At 41.5% G+C, this 17,263-nt stretch overlaps 1 long non-coding RNA gene across 1 annotated transcript in view; it reads left to right on the top strand.

Moving 5' to 3' along the window:
* Positions 1-1,905: 1,905 nt before the first annotated feature.
* LOC134299625 (uncharacterized) overlaps positions 1,906-17,263 on the top strand; it is a 150,617-nt gene continuing 135,259 nt past the window's right edge. Inside the window, exon 1 of the long non-coding RNA XR_010006850.1 lies at positions 1,906-3,517. This is a non-coding gene — a long non-coding RNA (uncharacterized LOC134299625). The remainder of the gene's footprint in view (positions 3,518-17,263) is intronic.

The following is a 17,263-nucleotide window of genomic DNA, read 5'->3' as shown; positions in this document are numbered from 1 at the left end:
GTTTTAATGTACACAATTAATCAAATGTTCAGCTAGTCTATAAGAGACTGAAATGATTTCTGAGTCTTCTCCAACAGAAATTCTGATGGGCATAGTCTCTCAGCCCTGTTCTGGGAGACAGCCTTCTGTTATGAATGATGTTCAATAAATATGAGTAGCAAGCAGACTTTGATATCTGAGGCAGGAAGAGGCTTTCTGCTAGAGTCTGAACTCTGTGCAAGTGGTATGCTAGCAGGATAAGGCATGAGAACCTGGATCCCTGGACATCTTGACCAGAGAAACACATATTTTGCCAGAGTACAGATGCTGGCAAAAGACAGCTCCGTGCCTCACATATCAAAATCTGCTTGCAATTTATATTTATGAAGTGTAAATTCCTTATGTAGCAGGTAATTCAGATGAAAGCTGTTTGTTCTGATCTAAATATGCCAGTTCTATAAATTTTATAAGATTTAGACATATCAAAAAACTATTACAACATTGGCCATATTATAAAAATGCAATGATACTATAAACTCACAGTGATGTAAATTTACAGAGGATCTTAGTTTTGGAATGGCTATTACAGTAATGGCTTTGCTTGAAGTAACCTTAAGGCTATTCTTATTATGATATATCCTAATCTTTTACAATCTGAAAACAGCAGGAAACAACTTGTAGTTCAAGACATTTATTTATTGTAGTATGTTATTTATTAAACATGTTATCAGAGCAGTGGAGGTGCCCACATCCCTATATGAGACAATTTCCAGCTTTCTTTGTTGTTTTCAAAGCAAGTCAATAGTTTTGTAGAAGCTGAGATATGAGGCAAAATATACAACCATTATCTTGCCAATTTGCTTTGTGAGAAGTCACAGTGCCATGCTCCTATAATGTTCCAATGTTTTTAGCTAATAAATACAATAGACCATAGCAACACATGCCTGCCCTTTTAAAAATGTTATTGATATTCAAACATAGGAAGTGATTGCTGGCCCATTAAATGCCCAACATAAAACTAGGAATTTAAAGAATCTGTGATGGGCTGATGTGTGTCTACTGATTTCCTCCAAATGGTAACTGCAAAGGGTTCATGATCTTTCTAACACAGCTGTCATATAAAATAAATGTTCAGTGTAGCCAAGTGTTGCTATTTAATATCTTCATGTGTTGTCTTGTTGTAGGGAAATGCAGAGATCAGGCTGTGAAGCTCACTGTAGCAACAGGGCAATTTATTAAAAGATAGAGGGTACTGGGTGAAAGAAAGCAAAGAAATAAAAAAAGCATAAACAGATGAAAATACATATTTTGTACTTCTGGTCTGCTGAGTATAAAATAACAGTGCAATAAATCTAGAATAGATTTCTTAGAGACCCAGCCTATTTATTTTGATGATTTGGGCCTCAGTCAGTCACATTTGGTTGGGTTGATTTTATGATATGGAAAAGTTGTTTTCTGAAACTTTCAAAGCTTTATTCAATATAATAAATATAGTTTAAAAGGACTTGATTCTGCATTTCAAAACTGAATTAATGCAAAAGTTCCTTCGTGTCATGTCATGTAAAATGTGGCTGATAACACTGTGAAAACAGGAAATAGTCCATACTCCTCAAGGGGTACTTTGATTGTTTTTTGCCTGCATGGCAGGGGATTGGACTAGATGGCCCATGTGGTCTCTTCCAACTCTATTATTCTATGATTCTAAGAGCAGCATTGATCAAACATAGCCATTTATCCTCCTGTTACCAAAGAGATTCTCTGTTGATGCCATTACTCTGTCCAGAAGTTGCATGAACATGTCCAAGATGAAGGAAATCTGAGAAGTTTTGTGAAGATGACTATGATAAATGCCTTCTTTGTGTGTCTTAGTTTCTCCTTTTTATTTTAAATCTTTAAAAATGATATCCCTCACCTCAAAGAAGATTTTGTGGGAGTTGATGATATCTCTTGTATTCTGTATTGGTGCACTCAGATCATAAGTTCTGAGACTTTTCTTCCACTGTTTTTCATCTTCTAAAAGCCACTAAATGTGATGTTAAGCATCAACATATGTGTACATTTGTAAGCATTTGAATTATGCTCACATAGGAGTATGCAACTCCCTTACCCCTCCAAAATCCTGCAGACACTTTCCCCCACAAGAACCCCATCTTAAGATATTCTGCTTGAAAAGATTCTTTCTTGCTTTCCATATAGAAACAACTCTTCAAATGTGTGCATGATGCCACATTTCTCACTTCCATCAAACTATTTAACATAGTTTCATTTTTTACTTGATGCTTTTGCCAGAGTTCTTTAGTTCCCATAGTTCAGTATAACCTGATTAGCAACGAGACATGCAACGAGAGCTCAACAACAAGATGGCGCCGAGGAGGTAGGAGGGTTCCTGTTGAGCTCCGTGGTGAGATTCCTCAAACTTGGACTTTCAATCTGCTCCCCAATTCTCTAACTTACCTTAGTTGCATAGCTACTTATAAGACATCTCAGGGCACAGAGAGGACCTGACAAAGACATCAGTAGTAGCAACTAGTTAGAGAAGGAGGAGAAGGAGAAGGAAGAACGAATTGGGTTGAACGTGGTGCCGCCATTTCAAACGCGGCCTAGAAACCCTGGAATGTTGATATATGGCCGGAGTCCTATGACTGGAGTCCTCGGAGCTCACAGAAAATAAAGATCTAAGAGAGTATATGGTCCCAAGTCATCAAGAGAACCATTACTGAAGACTCTAAATTCAAAATCAGCCCTACCTGCCGTTCTACGAGTCCTGGAGGAGGTCGGAGAGTCTGGGGGGTTGGAGTTGATTGTTGGAACCGGGCTTGTTGCTGAGTGTCTCTTCCCACGGCCGGGACTGCTGCGACCGCTGCCTCTCTGCATTGGAGAGAGGCGGGGGTTTTCAGCAGTGACTGAAGACCCGGATGCGGAGGGATTGAGGGGGCAGCCCACTGAGCTCCCATTTTGCTACCGGGTGTCTCCTCCTGCCCTGGGATTGTTACGACCGCTGCTCCTCCGTGTTGGGGAGAGGCGGGGGGTCGTCAGCAGCGGAGGACTGTGGGACCTGGCTGGGCCTGTTTGTTTGTTTACACTGGCGGTAAAGTTCAACAGCCACGGAGCAGTTTGGAGAGGCTCTGGTGGGCTTGTGGGGACCTCTGCTAGGCCATTGTTGAACTGGGAGGCGATTGACTAGCCTCTGGGCCCACCGCATTTCCTCATCAGACTACCGGTGGCTTGCTGATCTCGGAGGAGCTTTTGTTGGCCGCCGTGCTTCTCCGCCGGATTGACTGCTGCGGGTTGCCAGGCGTGAGGCGGCTGCTGGCTCTGCCTGGCCTCTGCAGAGTGCACAAGGCCTGTTGGGGCCTCTTGGGACCGCACTGGGGCTGTTGGGGCCTGCTGGGACCTGCCTGGCCCCTGCTAAATTACGCTGAGTCAGGACCGGACCCACTTGAACTGTATTAGGCCCCTTGCCAGACCGGGAGGTGGCTGTAGAACCGGGTTACCACCCGGAGGCCAAAGGAGAACAGAGGCCTCAGAAGACGCGGAGGTAACAATCTCTATCTGGCCGCGAATTTCAACTACAGAGACTGTGAAAGCCTTCCCTCTGACCCCCGCTTTGTGTGTGAATCTTAAGTTCATATTGAATCTGTGAGTCTACCTCATTGATGGTTGATTAACGATGTGACTATTACTAACTCAATGAACTGCTACATGCTGTTAAAACCTTGTCTCTTAGTTGGCACTCTGGCACTTTATGAATTATACTTGAATCAACCCACCCATCAAATATAACAACTATAGCCTATCTGCACCTTAGTTATATCAAATCCCCTCATCCATGTTGCCCCCGCACTCTCTGCACTTTACAATTGCATTTGCACTTTGTATTAGCGGTGGGGGGTGGGGGAAGCTGGAGGACTACGAGGATTATAGGGTGGGGGGTGGGAATGGATGGGAAAGGATACTAAGTGCCAATGGGAAAGTAATACATCAAGGAACAGCGCTTAGACCACGGGAAGAGGGGGGGAGAGGACAGTATGAGAGGGGAAGGAGGTGCTCGGGTGGGTGGGGGCCCCCTATAGAGGTGGTGTCAGGGAGGGGGAGATACGGGAAAGGGAGACCTAATTTAATTCGGCCTAGGGTTTGTGGAAGAACATTAGTAGCTTTAAAACGGTCTCCTGACATAGCTAATCTGGGTAACCAGGATGGCGGTCCCTCCAGATTAAAAGTGGTGCTGTTTAATGCCAGGTCTGTAAACGGGAAAACATCATTCATCCAGGATCTAATCCTGGAGGAACATGCAGACCTGGCATGTATTACGGAGACCTGGCTGGACGAGTTGGGAGGGGTTAATCTCACCCAGCTCTGCCTGCCAGGATACTCCGTACAGCACCAGCCAAGATCTGGAGGGAGGGGAGGTGGGGTTGCGGTGGTCTATAAGGATTCTATCCCCCTGACCAGGTGCCCCGTCCCACAGTCGACCATGTTTGAGTGTGTCCACCTGAGGGTGGGAGACCGGGACAGATTAGGGATTCTGCTAGTGTACCGACCACCCCGCTGCACTACAGTCTCCCTGCCTGAGCTAGCTGAGGTGGTCTCGGGCCTGGCATTGGAGTCCCGGCGGCTCATAGTGCTGGGGGACTTCAATGTCCATGCCGAGACCAACCTCTCAGGTGCGGCTCAGGACTTCATGACTGCCATGGCAACAATGGGGCTGTCCCAACTGGTATCTGGTCCCACCCACAGTGCGGGGCACACACTAGACCTGGTCTTCTGTCAGGGATGGGAGGAAGGTGGCGGTGTGGAGGAGCTCACCATCGCTCCTTTGCCATGGACCGACCATCACCTGATCAGGTTTAGACTTACTGCGCCCCCTAACCTGCAGGGGTGGTGGACCTAAGATGGTCCGCCCCAGGAGGCTTATGGATCCAGATGGATTCCTGATGGCTCTTGGGGAATTTCCCGCCTCCTCGGCAGGTGATCCTGTTGATGCTCTGGTCTCTCTCTGGAATGGAGAGATGACTAGGGCAATAGACATGATCGCTCTGGAGCGTCCCCTCTCGAGTAACCGAGCTAAACCATCTCCTTGGTTCACTGAGGAGCTGGCAGCGATGAAGCGAAAGAAGAGGGGACTAGAGTGTGTGTGGCGTTCGGAGCCGAGCGAGCCAAACCGAACACGGCTATGTTCCTATCTTAGGGCATATGCCGCGGCAATAGATGCTGCAAAGAACGTTTTCCTTGCAGCTAATATTGCGTCTGCAAAGAACCGTCCGGCGGAGCTGTTCCGAGTTGTAAGAGGTTTGTTATATCCCATCCCTCAAGACGGGATCCCTGACAATTCGGCAGCCCGCTGTGAAGCATTTGCTCGGTTCTTTGCGGACAAAGTCGCTTTGATCCGTTCTGACTTTGACGCCATATTAATGGCAGTCTCTGAGGATGTAGCAAGAACACCTGCTTGTCCCGTTTTGATGGATTCATTTCAATTGGTTGAGCTCGAGGATGTGGACAAGATCCTTGGAGAGGTGAGACCGACCACATGCATCCTAGACCCCTGCCCATCCTGGCTGGTGAGAGAAGCCAGAGGGGGTTTGGCCGAGTGGGTGAAGGTGGTGGTGAATGCCTCCCTTCGGGAAGGCATATTTCCAGCGAGCCTAAAGACAGCTGTGATCAAACCGCTGTTGAAAAAGCCATCACTGGACCCCACTCAATTCGGAAACTTTCAGCCTATCTCCAATCTCCCCTACTTGGGCAAAGTTATGGAACGTGTGGTTGCCTCGCAACTCCAGGGATTCTTGGTTGACACTGATTTTCTAGATCCGGCACAGTCTGGTTTTAGGCCGGGGCATGGTACCGAGACAGCCTTGGTCGCCTTAGTGGATGATCTACGCCGGGAGCTGGACAGGGGGAATGTGTCCCTGCTGGTTCTGCTGGACCTCACAGCGGCCTTCGATACCGTCGATCACGGTATCCTTCTGGGACGCCTCACGGGAATGGGACTTGGAGGTACTGTTCTGCAGTGGCTCCACTCATTCCTGGAGGGTCGGTCCCAGATGGTGTCACTGGGGGACACCTGCTCGGCCCCACAACCTTTGTTTTGTGGGGTCCCACAGGGGTCTATATTGTCCCCCATAAAAAAATAAATAAATGTGCAACTAAACAGAGCCAGTGTGGCAAAGTGGTTTGAACACTGGATTACAATCCTGAAGACAGGAGTTCAGATCCCTACTTAACCATGACACTCACCAAGTGACCTTGGGCAAATTACACTATCCTATCTGCAGAGAAAGGCAAGTGCAAAGCTATTCTGAGCAAATCTTGCCAAGAAGGCATTAGGGTTTTCATAAGTCTGAAATTAAGGCACACAACAACAAACATGCAACTAAAATAACCATGCAGTGCATCCAGTTTCTCACTGCCAGCCTTTCCTGTATTGTTCTCACTGTTTCAAATTTAAGAATGTAAACTCTTTGAGACTTTAACGATACAGTCAGTTTTATTGTCCATTAGATTACCAGATGGATTTGGAAAGTGACTGATTAAAACTGATATTTGATACCACAGGATAGATACTCAATTCAGTGGCAACTGTTGGTTGAGATAATAGTAGGAAGATGAATCAACCCTGGGTTTTAGTCTGAACTTTAAAGAAGCTGTCCAGTGTGCTGCACCTATTTTGAGGAGGCAAGATTTCAGCATCTTGGATCGCACCTCTGCAATCTGAAGTGAACCAGGAGTGGCTTCACAAACCCACAGAATGTGGGGACCATTGGCTTTCCCTATTGTAATTTTTTTGCTACCGTGTTTCCCCTAAAAGAAGACCTCCCCAAAAAATAAGACCTAGTAGGGGTTTGGGGGGATTGCCAAATATAAGGCCTCCCCTGAAAGTAAGACCTAACAACTAAGAATGGGACCTTCCAGGCTGCAGCAGAGTTCCATTGGGCAGCATGGCTGCAGGGCAGAAGCAGCATTCATATGCACTGGAGGGAAGGAGAGAGAGAGAGTGCTTGCTTTCTGTGCCTCCCTGGCTGGCCTTGCCTCCCGCCTGTCCCCCAGCCGCCAATGCATATACGCGGCTCCAAGAATCTTCCCTCGCTGCCGCTGCACTGCCGTTTCTTCCTTCCAAGACAAGGCTCAGTCCTGGCCATGCCCCCTTCACCCCAGAGGCTTCTGATTGGCTCCAGGGAGGGTGGGAGGGGAGGAGGAGGAGGGTTTGAACACCCTTCCCACTCTGCTCCTTCGTCTTCTTAAAGGCACAGGATGCATTGGGATTCACCTCCCATTCTTATTCCTATGCCATGAAACATATTATTTTATACTATTATTCTATTACCATATTATTATCATCATCATATTCTGTTATTACTATATCCCATTATTATATTATCCTATTAATATATTTATATCATTATATTATATTTTTCTATTATTATTCTATTATATTTTCATATTCTTATATTATTATTATTCTGTTATTATTATTATGTTCCATTTTATATTATCCTATTAATATATTTATATCATTATATTATATTTTTCTATTATTATTCTATTATATTTTCATATTCTTATATTATTATTATTATTCTGTTATTATTATTATGTTCCATTTTATATTATCCTATTAATATATTTTATATCATTATATTCTATTATATTATTATTTTATATTATCATATTATTATTATATTATTAAAATATTCTGTTATTATATTCCAATATTATATTATCCTATTAATACCATATTATTATCATATTCTGTTATTATTATATCCTATTATTATATTATTTCATTAATATATTTTATATCATTATATTATTATTCTATTATTATTCTATTATATTATCATATTATTATTATTATTGTATATTATATTATTCATCATTCATGACTACATTGAAACTAGAATAGAGAGAAATCAGTGTGGAAACCTTGTGAAACCTAAACTGCAAAAGGTACCATAGATTGTTGTACATGTAAATAATGGTAGTAACAAGAAATTCTTGATAGGATTCAGTTTGTCTGGTTATGCTAGTTTGTGATGACAACTACTTTACAGTATATAATAAATGTTCATTTCAAGTTTTATCATTATTATTCCCCCGCAAAATAAATGTGAGCTCTTCTTCATGGAAAAATAAGACACCTCCTGAAAATAAGACCTAGTGCATCTTTGGGAGTAAAAATTAATATAAGACCCTGTTTTCTTTTTGAGGAAACAGGGTATCAATAATAGATGAGGGAAACACTTCCATTGCACACTCTCACAAGTATCAGGACTATGCCATAGATTTCTGTTTGGAGTTGAGCTAATGCTGCAGCTACACTTCAGTTCCTTTCATTCAGTTTTGTTCGCTATCCATTTAAAATTTGGCAAGATTATTTTTAATTAATTGTGCCCTTTCATTAATGAGTAGGACTGAGTTGCTTCCAAGGCCATTGCTAATCTTTCAGTGCCTGCATGCCACTGCTTCGTCATATTGTCAGAGAATCACTTCCCATTTCTTTCAGGCAAGTGTAAAGATTTGATTAAGACTAAACCTATTCAGAAGTAAATAGGTCCCTTGTTTTTTGCTGAGTTTGAAGTGGGGACTTCAGTAGCTGGACTCAATGTTTCTTTTCTTTATTTCCATCCTGGGAATTACAGAAAATTTTGCCAGTTTTGGCTGCCTCATTGCCTGGTATGCTTCCAGAAATAACACAGAAAGTGAATTTAATTGCAGGAGGAGAAAACAGTTTAACAGTAAAGGGAAAATAAACAGGCTATTTAATTTTTAAACTTATATACAGTGTGCTCCCCCACTCACCGGTGGGGGTGCTGCAGGCCCGCTCCTCCCACACGTGCCCACTTGGCCAGCCTCCCTGTCAGCAGACCTGGAGGGGAGAAGAAGCGGCACAGCTTGGGCTCCACTAGGTCCAAGGTGCGCCTGGCGAAAGAGGCAGGGGAACAGCAGTGCCCGGCCCCGCTCGCCTCTGACGCAGGGGAAGCAAGGCAAGGCAAAGCAAGGCAGCGCCACCTGCTGCTTTCCCTCGTACTGGCGCTCGCACCGGTGCTCACTTTCCTACCTTCGCCTGTGGCAAGAAGATCCTGAACAGGGGAGCGAGCGCCTGTGTGAGGAAAAACAACTGGTGGCACGGTGCTGCCTTGCTTTGCCTTACTTCTCCTGCATCAGAGGTGAGCGTGGCGGGGCGTTGCCATTCCTCCGCCTTTTTCGCCAGTTGCACCTTGAGCCTAGCGGGAGGAGGAGCCTGGCATGTGATAAGGAGGAGGAGAGGAGGAAGCGGAAGAGGGAGTGAAAGTTGGGAAGAAGGACCACCCCCTCTTCTGATATAATAAATGTTCTTTTTTTTTTTGTTCAACAATAAATGTGAATTCTTCTTCATGGAAAAATAAGACATCCCTGAAAATAAGACCAAAGCATCTTTGGGAGCAAAAATTAATATAAGACACTGTCTTATTTTCGGGGAAACACGGTAGGTCTGCTGTAAATATGATTAAGTCTATACCCTCAGACTGATCTAGCCACTTCATCACATGCATTAAATTCTAATGAGCCACCCATTTAAGAAACTTCAGCCTACTGTGTTAATCACATGATGTAGGCTTCAAATGTAGGGTATCTTTGCATTTTAAAAGTGTTTTAAAGGGTTATCTTTTCAGACACTTTCTAAGATGGCTGGAAAGTGACTTTTTTTGTAAATTATTTACATAGGGCAAAATATCCAATTCTGTCATGTGATGAATTCCTCCTGTTCTCCACTTTAAAATGAAACAATTTATGCAATTTGTTGGAGTAATCAAAATGCCCTTTTGAGAAAAAGCTCTGCCATTACCTTTTGCTCACTTTTTGCTCAAGGAGAAAGATATATCTTTCCTTCTTCCTTCTACCCCCCCCTTTTCCCTTCTCCATCCTTTCTTTTATCCTTGTATCCTTTCTCACATCCTTCTACCTGGCTGGATTCTAAATCAGTGCCATTCCTGGCATTCTCTTGTACTTTTAAAAATATGCACACTGCTTCACTTGAGTCTTTCCATTGTCATTGTGTTCCATCTGTGAGCTTTGGTTGTTATACAGAGAAAGAGCTGAGGTTTGAAAGGAGTTTCAGGAGCTGAATTCAGAACAGGAATGGAGTCAATGTAGGGGCCCATCCAGACAGCCGCTTTAACAAAGTTCCCACAATTAAAAGGGAGTTGTCCAGATGACATCCCAGAGAAACATAAATTAATTCACTACAAACCAGGAAAACCCTGATTTGTGGCAAATTAATTTGTTAGTGGGTTTATTCCGTGCCTTCTTGGGAGGCACGGGATAAATATACTACTTTCACTGTCTGGAGTGCACCCTCTAAAGTTCTGGGCTTTTGAGGAGGCAGTCCAGACGGTAGTCCCATGGTTTTCCTGGCTAAAAGCCCAGAAAACCACAAGGACACCAACCTCCTCCCTAACCCCCCAACCCCCAAAGCCCCCCAAACCCCTTTTAAAGGTAAAAGAATTTACCTGGCCTCTATTAGAGTGGTGCCAGAGCTCTCATAGTTCATAGGAATTACGCGCTAGGAAGGGAGGAGGGAGGAGAGCTCCAGGATCACTCTAATGGAGGCCAGGTAAGTTCTTTTACTTTTAAAAGGGGTTTTGGGGACAGGATTTGGGTGTCCAGGTGTTCTCCTGGAAAGATCTGGAAGTGCATCTGGACACCCACCCAGATGTGTGTGTGGATGAGGACCTGGGAACATTCACATTTTTAAAACACAAATCTTCCTGGGTTAAAGGGCTGTCTGAATGTGCCCTTGGTCTAAGAAGTGAAGGTCTTGCTTTAAGGGAAGGCTTAAAGCAAGACCTTAAGAACCTCCCCTCCACTTCCTGCTATCATTTCCCTTCTTCCTTTAGAAGAGATCCAGGTTTAAGGCAAGGGCTTAAGAAACCCCCCTTTCTGTCATCCCTTCTGGAATCCTTTTCTTTCTAGTGGCTGTCACCCCCCCCCCACACTCCAAAGAAACTGAAAGCAGCCGGGTTTTGACAGCCGCTGTTCTGTTTTGGCTGGTAAGGGCATCTGATCCAACCGGACCAGCTGAAGAATTTTTTTGGAAAAGAATTTGTGCACAAGTCTACTAGATATATCAAATGTACAAATAATCAAATCCGCCAAAGTAAAAGCTACACATCTGGAGCACTGACTGTACTGTAGGCCTAAAATTCATTTGTGAAACTGTAGGGAGCTGCTGTGAGTCACAACAGACAGTATGGAGATTGTGACAGAATTCCTTGCTAAACCATTTTACATTCTTCAAAATGTCAGCATACTGCAAGGATGTAACTAGTCTCTCTTGTATTGGCATGTACTTGTAATTCAGTTTGCTGCGATTATCAAACACACACACACACACACACACACACACAATATTAGCATGTAGTAGTCCTCACCTCAAACTGTTGTCAATCTTGAATAAAGTAGATACTATACAATATGAATGTATGTATAAATTTAATGAATATATATCTCACAGTATGTAAGTACATATTTAATCAATTTATATATCATATATCTCACATGTGCAATGAAAAAACTATTAAAAGGGAGCTATATAATAATTAAAATGTACACATCAATAACTTCCAATTAAAATGATTAAAATAATATTCAGTAAAACCAACTGATAGCAAGGGCTAATAATACAGTTCCCAGCCTGGAAAACAGTCCAAGTAAGGAAGAAAAGCAAATGAAGTTCTGATCTTTTAACATATGCCTAAAAGATTCAGCCCACAATAGTCCACCATATAAAATCACTGCTGCCATTCTGGAATGGTAAAATCTAGGAATGCTACCATATTGCCAGTCTTGAGTAGTAGAGCTACACAATTAATTCTTTGTCAAAGTTTGTCAAGCCAAAGTCAGACATAATATAAAAAGTGTGTGTCTTTCACCAGTGTCCTTTGCATATCAGTGAATCATATGCTGTTTCAATCCCTACCATACTGTCTTTGCCCCGAATTAGGGGGAGTTACAAGAGCTCTGATACTGAATGCATGAGACAAAGAAGTCCAAACAATTTCCCTCTCAGTTGACTGTGAAGTATTTGTCCCTTTCCAGACAGGCAGACAGGAATGCAAACAGACAAAATTAGTTTATTTAACTACAAAGGATCTTGTAGCACCCCAGAAACTAATTGTGAGAAAGAAGTTGGTAGCATAAGGATGCCTCTGATGTAGTAGACTTCCATTTGTGATAACTAGTGTTATTAATATTTCCTCTCAGTCTCAAAAATGCTACAAAACCATTTTGCATAATGATCCAAACTAACACAGCTATCTTTGAATTCCTGTTAGCTATGGTTAACATCTGAGTCAAATTTTAACCACAAAGTAGATTCAGTAATTTTGCAGTTAGAAGGGGAAGTACTGATTACATAGACTCTTGAAAAAAGTTAAGTAGGGTTAAAAACAATCTCATGATTATACTAAAGTTGAAACAGTGAATCCACCTTGGTATGCAATTCAACGGTATCTTACAGAGGCATATTAGGAAGCCAAAATTTTAATTACCTGAACTAACATCTTTGGAAAATTTAATTGCTACTGGGACCAAAGCACAAAAAACAAAACAAAACTTCAAACTGGTTTAGAATGTAACATTTAATTAAATTATGAATATTAAAAGAACAAGTCAAAAGTTATATTATCAAGTGATTTCAAGGTTCAGAAGAGCCAGTGCACTTTGACAAATGGGAATAAATGTAGAAAGGTAGCAAAATGTTCTGTGTACTAAATTAGACAAAAATGCATTGAATAATCATGTGACAAATTTCTCCCTAAAGACATATGAAAATGGCTGAATATTATAATCCTATATGTGGAAATGTGGATCTCATACAGAAATGTTATTTAATTTATGATTGCTAGCTATGTATTAGATACTTCTGAGAACTAGAACAAGTTTGTGCTGCTCCAATGGATTCAAACCACAGGAAAAGAGATTCCACCAAATATTAGGAAGACTTTCTGGATGAGAGTTATTCAACAACAGAATACATTGCCTAGGAACCTCTTTCTTTTCAAAATTTTAAACAGAGGCTGGATGGCCTTCAGTTGGGAGTGCTTTGGTTGTATATTCCTGCACGACAGGAGGTTAGACTGGATTATCCTTGTCTCTTGCAACCTTATGATTTCATGAATCTGTAAATCAGATAATTTAACTAAATGCATACATTAAATCCTCACATGTTGAGAAGAATGAATAATGAGGACATATCACCTCATAACACTGGAGTTTTTGGGCCCCTGGCTCCTCTTTGGCCACAGGTCGTGGCCCTGCCCCATTAATGACTGAAGTGGCAAAGAAACATTGCAAGAAGCTTCTTCAAACATGGTAAGTGTTCCACCTTTTGGGTAGCTCCAATGGAGCTACCTACAGTTTTCATGGCTTTCCCCAGTCTGATGGGGAAAAGGACGTTTCAACGTGTCAATACACTTTGCCATGCTTCCCCTGTCTGATAGGGGAAGGGATAGGGCACCAACACACCTCTTCTTTTTGCCCCCATGTGATAGGGGAGGGAGGGTGGGTGTTTTGTCACGAGGCACCACACACACCTTCCATTTCCCCAGTGAAATGGGACAATAGATTGGGGAGGGGTTCATCAGTGTGATGAGCTCCTTATATCTTATATAAGGACATTGTAATAGTAAACAAACACATAAGAAGTTAGGTTATATTAATAAGCTACCATATCCACACTTATATAGTTGGTATAATAGAGAAACAAAATAAACATATTTGAAAAGGGTAGATTCAATTTCCTATTTCTACATTCAAGTATTTTGCATACATTTTATAAGAATATGTTTAAATTATTGAATGCAGTATATTTATGCTTTCTGAAGCATTTGTTGACTTGTTGGGAAGAATCCCCTTTCCATCTAGTTGAGGAAGAGAAAGCAACAGCTTGTGAGTAGGCAGTAGAGGGCACAATGTTTGAGAAAGGTGTGGTGAACTAGTAGTATCTGATTTAAGTTGTGAAGACATTTTAGGATGTTTCCTATGCAAGAAACAACTGCCTAAGAATCCATCTTCATGGCATACTGAATGCATCATTAGATATTGTACCATGCTGTTACTGTTATTTGAAACTTAATATCAGATGCTTGATGTATATGTGGGAACTGCAGCAAGAAATAATAATGATGATGATAATTAATAATAATAATAATAATAATAATAATAATAATAATAATAATAATAATTTTTGTGTCAGGAGCAACTTGAGTTGCTTCTGGAGTGAGAGAATTGCCCGTCTGCAAGGACAGGGGACGCCCGGATGTTTTGATGTTTTTACCATCCTTATGGGAGGCTTCTCTCATGTCCCTGCATGGAGCTGGAGCTGATAGAGGGAGCTCATCCATGCTCTCCCCGGGATCCCTCTATCAGTTCCAGCTCCAGTTGCTCCGGACACAAAAAAAATTATTCTTATACCCACCACCATCTCCCTGAAGGAATACAAGGTCGCTTGTATATGGGACAAAATGCCCACAAGATATAAACACAAACCATCTACTAAAGCAAAACACAATTAAAATAAGAACATAGTAATAAACAATCCAGATAAAAACACAATTACAATAAAACATATCAATATAAAACAGCAGCGTTGGAACTCAATCAAAACCATGCTCAACAAAACCAATAACCAGTAGTACAATGGGCGTGACCAGGCTATAAAAGGCCGGGCTGGGATAGTGCAGTCTAGGCATTCTCAAATGCTAGCTGAAACATTCAGGTTTTCAAATCCATATAAAAGGGCAGTTGGAGGCTTGCAGCAAAGAATCTGATGAAGGTCCAGTGGAAGTTGACCATAGATTCACATTGGAGGAACTAAAATGTCTTAGAAAAGTAAAAAAAAAGTTTTTTATTTGGGGTTTTTCCACTTTTGCAGAGGTCTCGTGCCCCTAACTCCAGCAAATGTGGATGGGCTGTGTCACTATGGCTTGTTTTCTAGTAAGAATTGATGTAGTCTTCAGTGAACTAAATGACATATTGAGAGATAAATCTGCTTTTTTATATTCTTTTCCTTGTTGAAATTTCTATGTGACTTGTAAATATGAATACTTGTCCTTCAGATACGTGTGTGCACACAGACACAGGTCATCATTATCACTATCATCACCAGTGTCGATTACAAGCCACCTAAAAGGTTTCAACTGGAAAAGAATATAATTAACATCAGCCATCTCAGAAGTTTCATTGTCCACATCATTCTTCTTAATTAGAAGAACAATGACAGAGTTAATTGGTTTTCAGTAGCTATAGCTGTACAATATGCACCCCAGCTAGCTGTTAAAACATTTATGGTTTAGTTATATACTCTGTCAGATGGATTTCAAGTTTTCTTCATGGATTAGGTGGGAGGGAGAGGTATAGCTTGTGAACTGAAAAAAATACTAGAATACTTTAGACTGTTGTTTTCAGAGAAGAACCTCAAGAACTTCCTTTGTTCGTAAGGTAATGGAAATAAACAGCAAACTCAGTAGGAATTTCTTCTTAGTAGATTTATTATACTATTAACTTCTCTTCGAGGAATGTAATTTCTATTTCTATTCTGCAATTTTCGTTACCCCCCCCCCCCTCCATTTATTGTTTCATATAAGTCCATCTACTGTGCACTTGTTTCTGCCTGGCGTGGTGGCATTATAAATTTATAGATAGGTGGTATTCATTTGGAATCAACATGGCAGCTCTTAGCACTTTACCAAAACATGTGTTACTTTATGGGCACTGAAAACTCTATTTTCTAAACAATTGGGTCCTCTACTCAAGGCATCGCTTCAGGCAAACAGTGAATATAAAGTAGTTTTTGCTCGTCTTGTCCTTGGTTATCTGTTATACTCAGGGGACTCAGAGGGATGTAATGCTGAGTGCATTACCTGAGCATCTGTGTGACAGAAATTTGGCTTAGATAACTAATAAATATTCTGGCCCTCTTCCTTCAGTGAACATTTTCAAATCAGCAAGAGCCATTGAATCAACTGTCAGCTTAGTCTTTGTTCCTACAAAAGACAAGTTTGAACAGTTATATTTTTTCCTCCCTTTCCCAAGAGAATGGGAGGACATAGCACACAAACACAAGACTACCAGGGATAGGCGGAGAGGGTTAGAGTCTGCCACAGGCATGATAGGACAGGCTAGATATGGCTTTGTAGTTTTATATCTGGTGAGTGCTTTGGGAAATGGGAAAAGATAGATGGAAGACTGTGCATTGTATTTGCTTCATATTCCCCACATGTTAACTGACATCATTAGAAATATGTTCTTTCAAATGACACTTAGGAAACCAAAAACTAAGCTACTATAATAATTAATTATTTCTGGAATATCTTAAAAACAATGATGGCCTGACTTCTAGGATCTTAATATTGTTATATGATAAACCTGGAATAATTTGTAGATGTTTTACAGTTCTCTAACATACCTGAGGCAAATCGCCAGCCCTATAGCCGTGAATCTGGATTTAGTCCCCCTTTATTCGACAGTGTTTATTTCTTTAAAAATGTGTGGAATTACACTTAATTGAGATTGGTCTTTCTAAATCTCTAAAGAAGACATATTATTTTCCATAAGGGAAACTTTACTAGTAGCAAGATGTTCTCAATACTCCCACATTGCACTCTTTAAAGTGTATCTCAGCAATTGCTACCATTTATTTTAAAGAATATTGCAAATTTCACATGGCTGATAAAAGAATGCTACTTTGGCTTTTGAGTAAATCTGGGAGTTAGAGAAACTCAAAATGTGGGCTGTGTTATTTTGCACGTGCAAAATCTCTAGTGAGGTCCTAATTTACCTCTGGGCTAATGAGATCCTTTAGGCTCAGCTCTAAATATGGGAAATGCAGCTGCATCGCTCCAGGAGAAGTTGCAGAAAGGAGATGACTGTGCTTCAGATAACCACTTCAATGTTCAGTGTCATTTTCATTGAAGGGAATTAGCCTCAGTATTTCCAAGAGACTTCCTGCTTTTCTTGTATCCAGCCAGATCTGTGGATAGACTCTGTGGCTGTCCATTCTGGATAGAATGCTTTTGTTTTGGGTAACAAATGCATAGTGACAATTTTCCCCCAAATAATAGTATGGCTGGTAACTATTGATCTCTCTCGGATGCAGATCAGTATAATTGTGCTCTGTCTTTTGTGGAAAAGACTCTGTGTCACAAAATGTTACATTGCTCCTTTAAATAACAACTACAATAAAACAAAAGTTTGAGAAATTATTAGCAACCTATCAGCCTGGAGGACCTCTGTCTTGTCTGGATTA

The sequence above is a fragment of the Anolis carolinensis genome, chromosome 1 (genome assembly GCF_035594765.1).
Source record: "Anolis carolinensis isolate JA03-04 chromosome 1, rAnoCar3.1.pri, whole genome shotgun sequence".
Lineage (NCBI taxonomy): Eukaryota > Metazoa > Chordata > Lepidosauria > Squamata > Dactyloidae > Anolis > Anolis carolinensis.
This window is presented reverse-complemented; position numbering and strand designations above follow the sequence as displayed.